Here is a 7682-nt window from a genome sequence, read left to right as displayed (position 1 = left end):
AGGGCTGGAGATGTGCATAGCCTGAGCACAGCATGAACTAGGCGTCCTGTTCTGTACCCGTAACCCTAGCACCCAAGAAGTGGAGGGAGAAGTCCAGAGTCATCCTTGGCTATCAGCCTAAGATATGGTGCAGGGTGGGTGGGCAGGAGGGAGGGAAGGAAGTGATAAACTCAAGAGAGCTTGATATATTTGTGGACATCTGTGGAGGCCTAGGGATTCTCTCTCTCTCTTTCTTTCTTTCTTTCTTTCTTTCTTTCTTTCTTCTCTCTCTCTCTCTCTCTCTCTCTCTCTCTCTCTCTCTCTCTCTCTCTCTCTCTTATCTTAGTTTTTCAAGACAGGGTTTCTCTGTGTAGCTTTGTACCTTTCCTGGAACTCACTTGGTAGCCAAGGGTGGCCTCACAGAGATCCACCTTGCTCTGCCTCCCGAATACTGGGATTTTCTGTATGCACAATTGAGCAAAAGAAGGTTCAAGATATTTGAATCTCATTTCCAATCATGTGTTCTGGAGATTGGCTGTTCTTAGTGACTTATCGTTGAGATGCAGAGAGATGTCCTTTGGGGTGAGGAAGCTGGTGTAGTTGTGAAAGTCACCAAAACTGTGTTTGCAACTGCACATCTCTAATGTCTGTTGTCCCACAGTAGTGTCTGAACTTTTTAGGAGAATGTGTGCAGTGGCCTTGGTGGACCAGCTTGACTCCATTTTAAGGGTGGAAGTCATTTTGTTATAAAGTCAGAATAAAGTTATTTCTGTTTGCTGCAAAACTCAAGCTTGACTGTGTTTTAACCTGTTTCTGGAATTTGACATGCTTCCCACCCTATGGAGTTTCACCTCAAATGTACCCAATAAGATAAGATGTTCTACTAAATAATTCTAGTATGTTCTGCTTAGTTCCCACTTAACCAAAAACCCCTGGAAAATCCCTAGCCTTGCAGGTTTTTTTTGGGGCTCTATAAGCCCCACTTTTTCCTATGTTCAATGCTATTTTCTCAATATCTGCTTTAGGGAGATAGCCCTGTCTGGCAGAAAAAAAAAGCTTGCATAATTTGACTGAAGAATTTGGGTAGCGGTCTTTACTCTCATTAGGGGGAAATTAACATCCTTTGCATTATATGCTCAAAACCTTGGTAGAAAAGAGTGGCAGAGTGACAGGCTACATCCTGCTTACCAGGTCTATTTCTTAGGGTTTTTGTCCATTTTTCATTGAGAAATGCTTCAAAATGATGAATGGGAGACCCTAGCTTCTTTGCTTAAGTGATTCCCCCTCACCCACATCTTGAGGTACACCATTTTAAAAGTAATTCAGTTACGTGATGTCTTAGGGTTTCCATTGCTCTAAAAAGACACCATGACCATGGCAACTCTTACAAAGAAAACATTTAATTGTGGTGGCAAGCTTGCAGTTCAGAGGTTCAGTCCATTATCATCAGGTGGGAAGCATAGCAGCATGCAGGCAGACGTGATGCTGGAGATGGAGCTGGGCCAGGCTTGAGCATATGTGAGACCTCAAAGCCTTTCTACACACTGACACACTTCCTCCAACAAGACTTCACCTACTCCAGTAAGGCCACATCTCCTAACAGTGCCACTCCCTTTGGGGGGCATTTTCTTTCAAACCATCACATTCCACTCCTTGGCTCTCAAAGGCTTGTGCCATATCATAATGCAAAGATGCATCCAGCCCAACTTCAAAAGTGCCCATAGTCTATAATAGTCTCAAACTTACTTAAAAGTTCAAAGTCTCTTCTGAGATTCATGCAATTTCTTAACTGTGATCCCCTGTAAAATCAGAATCAAAAAGCAGATCACATACTTCCAACATATAATGGCACAGGATATATACATTACCATTCCAAAAATGTAGGGAAGGGAGCATAGTGAGGAAATACTGGACCAAAGCAAGACCAAAAACCAGCTGGGCAAACTCCAAACTCTGCATCACCATGTCTTTGTCTAGATGATCTTCAGAGCTCCAGCTTGACTGCAACACAGTTGTTTCCCTTGGGCTGGTCCCACTCCCTGTTAGCAGCTCTCCTTGACAGGTATCCCATGACTCAGCATCTCTAACATCTTGGGGTCTCCAAGGCAATCCAGGCTTCAACTTCACAGCTTCACTAAATGGCCTCTCTAGGCCTCTATTCAGGGACACTCCTGACACATACCTGGCCTCAGTGGGTTTCCTTAATCCATAGTCTGTTTCTTCTAACCTTAACTCTAAAGCCAGAACCACATGTCCAAACAGCCAAGTTCTGCTGCTTGTTGGGGCTGGAACACGGCCTCCTTGTTCAATTACATCTTCACCAGCTTTCTGTTTTTGAATGTTACCTTTACTGCCTAAGCCTGACTGTCCTGAAACTTGTTTTGTAGATCAGACTGGCCTCAAACTCAGAGATCCACCTGCCTTTGCCTTCCCAGTGCTGGGATCAAAGGCATATGCACCATCACATCCAACTCTAAGTTTTTCTTTAATTCCTTTTCACAAATTGGAAACTTAGCTGGTGGGATCTTACCCTGAGGTCACCACTCACTTTATTCAATTTCTTAATCTGTTTATCCTTGAACTCCAGACTCAACTCTGTTCTACTTCCTGATGCCCCCTTTCTCAATCTGTACATTTTCTATTTTCATTTGCTCAGCTTGCTCCTTTTTTTTTTTTTAATAAACCTTCATCCGAGTTAACACTAATAGACACATGACAGAGTCTATACTATGCTTTTTTTTTTCTTTCCCGAGACAGGGTTTCTCTGTGTAGCTTTTGCCTTTCTGGAACTCACTTTGGAGACCAGGCTGGCCTTGAACTCACAGAGATCCACCTGGCTCTGCCTCCCGAGTGCTGGGATTAAAGGCGTGCGTTGCCACCACCGCCGCCGCCGCCGCCGCCGCCATCGCCGCCGCCACCACCACCTGGCTATACTAAGCTGTTTTGAGATTTCCTTTACTAATGGAATTATTCCAAAACTCTTCACTTTAGCCTTAGGCAGACTGTTTGGACAAGGGCAGAAGGCAGCCATATTCTTCACCAAAATATCACAAGAATGGTCTCTAGGCAACATACTCAAATTCTTCTCTGGTGAAACCTCTTGAGCAAGCCACCCAGATCAAATAACTCTTAGCACCACTGACTTCCATGCTCCTCCTTGTATGGCCCATAAGTACTTTTTAAAGCATTCTACTGTTTTTCTAATCCACAGTCACAAAGTCCATATTCTTTCAAACAAAAACATGGCCAGGCCTATCACAGCAATACTCCAGTTCCTGGTACCAACTTCTGACTTAGTTAGGGTTTCTATTGCTGTGAAGAGACACCATGACCACAGCAACTCTTTGTCTCTTTGGTTGGTTTTTGAGACAGAAATCCACCTGCCTTTGCTTCCCAAGTGCCCATGGCCCGCCGGGTATGGTGTTGAATTTAAGAATGGAGTGGTGGCAGCTGTTTTTGAAAAGAGTTGACACATAAGTACCCTTCAGGAATTAGCTTTATTAGGAGAAAGGGCATTGAGTTATGAGAACATTAGAGAAGAACAATAAAATTATCTTAAAGTGAGGCTCCCCTTTAAAACCCTTTAAATTAAGAGGGGCAGCTTAAAGTAAGAGGGAACCTTCATGAACAGGATGGAGCATGGGGTTGGGAGTGGGGAGCAAACCTCCAGGGAAATTCCGTAAAGGAAATTACCTGGGTTTTTTTTTTTTTTTTTTTTAGTTTTTAGGAGTGGGAACAAGTTTTACACTATGTAATTTAGTTTGAGATAACACATATGGCAAAAGAGCATGGAAGAGCCAGGCACTAAGTAGGACCATAAATCAGGAATAGCACCAAGAACCACCATAGGCTTTTAACTCTCTGTGTGGAGGGGGTGAAGATGGCTTTTCTAAAGGGGGAAGCAGAGTGAAACAGGCCCACAACTGTAAGCTAAGTGGGACCGCTGGTGATGCCAGGCAAGAGGTGAGCCTGGGCATCATTTTGATTTTAAGTTGGTTTTGGGATGTAGCCAAGGACAGATGAGAGCTTGTGATCTCTCTGTGTCCGGCTCCCTAATGCTGTTACTATAAGTAAAAATAACCAGATAGAGTATTTGTGGTGCTAGAAACTGAGCCCAGAATTTTGTATGTATGAGACAAGCACTCTACCACTGGGCCACATCCTCAGCTATTTTCTGAGTCCAGGTAGTAATACCCATTCTGTGGTGATATATTGTGTATCAAATAAAGCTTGCTTGGATCAGAGGATTAACACAGAGGGCAGGCAGTGATGGCACACACCTCTAATCCTAGCACTGGGGAGACAGAGATCTGTCTGGATCTCTGTGAGTTCAAAGCCACCCTGGACTATATGAGATTGATTTAGTCTAGGAGAGAAACAGAGCCAGGCAGTGGTGACACACATCTTTAATCCCAGTATTTAGGAGTCACACGTCTTTAATCCCAGCATTTGAGATCTTACGCCTTTGCTACTAGTATTTGGGAACACACACATGCCATTAATCCCAGCACTAAATAGGAAGTGAAATGGCGGGGCAGAAAGAGGCATATAAGGTGTGAGGAGACAGGAAATAAAGCCTTTTAGTTGAGGACTCAGAGGCTGGCAGTCAGAGGATTTGTGGAGGAGTTGGTGAGGTGAGAGGTTGCTTGTTCCTTTGTCTCTCTGACCTTTCAGCATTTCCCCCAATATCTGGCTCTGCGTTTTTATTATAAGACCATTTAGGATTTGAGCAACACTGTTCTGATTTAGGCTCACAGGCTTACATTGGCATTTGTCTTCTGCAGCTGATAGAATCCTCATCAACATAGTGATCCAGTGGCTTAAGTATCTGATTTATTGTGGTTGAAGACCTTTATTAGATTCCCTTAATGGGCCTGAAATTCACTCTTTAGTCTCTGTACTTGCTTTGAACAAAAAAATATTGCCAATTTTAATTTTTAAAATTTAAGTTACTTCTGAGCAGTATCCCCTGTAAAAAAAACTAATTATGTTTCTTTCAACAAGGGGAAAGAATAAGCAAGATTTGTGGGGTTCTGCTGGGAAATCTCTCTCTGGCCATGAGGGCTGCTTCCCTGTTTTAATGTTTCAATTAGAAAACAGAGAGGGACCTGTCTCAAACAAGATTAGTAACTAGAATTATGATTAGATTCACCAAGAGCAGTTTATTTCCATCACTAGAGATGAATAGGAGGGAGATGAGTCAGATCCCTTATGCTGTTGGTGTCCTCAGAACTCAGGTTCCATGGCTCAGGGCAGGTGAGCTCCAGGCTTGCTACAGGGGTAGGGTGTGGCTGGCTGTACATGACTGCAACCTCAGCACCGGAGAGAGGCAAGCAGATCCTTCTGGCTTGCTAGCCAACAGTATGGCTGGGGAGAGACTGAGAACAATAACATGGAGAGAGACTGAAGAAGACACAATTTAGCATGAATTCTAATTGGTTTTAATAAAAACCCAGAGTCCAATATTAGGGTAAATGCTGAACAATCAGAGAAGTAAAGGAGCCAAAGTCACTTAAAAAAATTTTTTTTTAAAATTTATTATATATACAGTGTTCTGCCTGCATGTATGCCTGCAGGCCAGAAGAGGACACCAAATCTCATTATAGATGGTTGTGAGCCACCATGTGGTTGCTGGGAATTGAACTCAGGACCTCTGGAAGAGTAGTCAGTGCTCTTAACCACTGAGCCATCTCTCCAGCCCCCAAAGTCACTTCTTACCTCCACGACTTCTCAGACCAGAAAAAAGGGGCCCAAGCTTTTGTCTCTGCCTGCCTTATATTTCTCTCTCCCCACAGCCATATCACTTCCTGCCTGTTGGTACAGACCTCTAGAAACCTCTATGGTTAACGAATGGCCAGCTCCACCCTCTGATCTTCAGGCAAGCTTTGTTTGTTAGAGCACAAACAAAATATCACCACAATACTCAACATTGACTTCTGGGCATCATGAATGCCTATGTGTACACACACACACACACACACACACACACACACACACACACACACGAGGCATATATGCACCCATACACCCATGCACACAGGGATCTACGTAGGAGAAAAAACACATAACAGGAAGACTGGAATACTCCCTCTCTTTCCACCACTACCAAGGACTACCTGTAAAAGGATGACATGCTCCAGCAAAGTCCTTGATGCATACATGTGAACAAGGCGGGCGCTATGTAAATGGCCTACAAAGCATCCTAACTCTTTGGCTCAAGACCACTGATTGTCAACCTAGCTTTCTGGTTCATGTCCGATCTCAAAAGTGCTTTCTTCCTTTGAAAAAACTGCCTCTATTTCTGCCGTTAGCCATGATCCTGGTCCACGCCTTTGTTTCAGGCTACAAGAACCCCAAAGACCCAGTGGATGCTCTCCAGACTCCAAACCACATGCACAATAGGGAGATCTCACACAGAAGGCCGAACACATCAATGATTTGCTCTGGTATTGCTTTGGTGTTTCCTGGAAGGAGAGATAGTAGAGGCCTCTGATGGGTCTCTGTCTACTGGTGTTCTAAAATTTCCACCATTTTGTTTAAAAGGTTTGGAAGAAAGCCTTGCACAGATTGAAAAAACTTACTTCAGAGTGAGGTTTTAAAGCATACGATAATGGGCTGTTGAGATGGCTCTGTGTGTAAAGGTACTTGCTGCCAAGCCTGATGAACTGAATTCCAACCTGGAACCTGGAACCTGGAACCTGGAAGGAGGGACCTTATGCCCCAAAATCATCCTCTGACCTCACATGTGTGCCCACCCCACCCACGCCCAAATAAACAGATGTGAAATAATGTAAAGATATGGAGATGTAAGACAGTTCCATTTAGAGCATTGTTGCAGTGACCACTGGCTTATAGGGAGTAAGGTTGCAATGGTAGAGCTTCCAGAGGGCACGTGAGGAGGATTTATATTTTTAATATGTTTTGGTGACAGGGGACGTGAATATTTTATAATAATGAAACACAAATCTAAAAGATGAATAACACCGACAACATAGAAAGATTACAGTTAATGACTTTCAGAGAACTGAACTTAAAATTTAAAATGAAAATAGGAGAAATGTACTTTTAACAGCGTTGGGAGGCATAAATCCACCCTGCAGAGTGGAAATCTCCCTCGAGGTAGGTAAGTGAAAGTTCCCTTCGTAGAGTCATTGCTGGTGTTTAATGCAGTCTGTTTGCAAATTTCAGAAATCTGTGTCCTTTCCAAAGAATAATTGCTGGGAGCTAAAGACTGTATCTCAATATTGCATTTTTATTCACTTTTCACTTTACGGCTACCCTCCACAACCAATAAACCAGCCAACCAACCAAATACACACACACACACACACACACACACACACACACACACACACACACACTCAGAGAGAATAAAAATCCCCACCCACTCACCCAACCAAACCAAACAACAACAACAACAACAACAACAACAACAAAACCCACAACCAACCAAAAAAACCCCACATAAGCCATGTTCAACAGTAGAGTATTGTATATTACCCTTTCTGTATGCAGCACTGTTAAAAAACATCAGCCATCTTTTTCTCCTTCCTTGGCACCAGAGGAGGAAGCTGGAAGATCATGCCCCTCTTTTGTGTCCTTACTGACTAATGGCTGCAAGGCACTCACTTACTGAGCACCTGTGCTGTGCCAACAGCCATGTGAGGTTGAGTGGGCGTGAAGATGAGTGGGGTAAACTCATC

The sequence above is a fragment of the Onychomys torridus genome, chromosome 7 (genome assembly GCF_903995425.1).
Source record: "Onychomys torridus chromosome 7, mOncTor1.1, whole genome shotgun sequence".
NCBI lineage: Eukaryota > Metazoa > Chordata > Mammalia > Rodentia > Cricetidae > Onychomys > Onychomys torridus.
The sequence above is the reverse complement of the archived record's forward strand: the minus strand, read 5'-3'. Positions refer to the sequence as shown.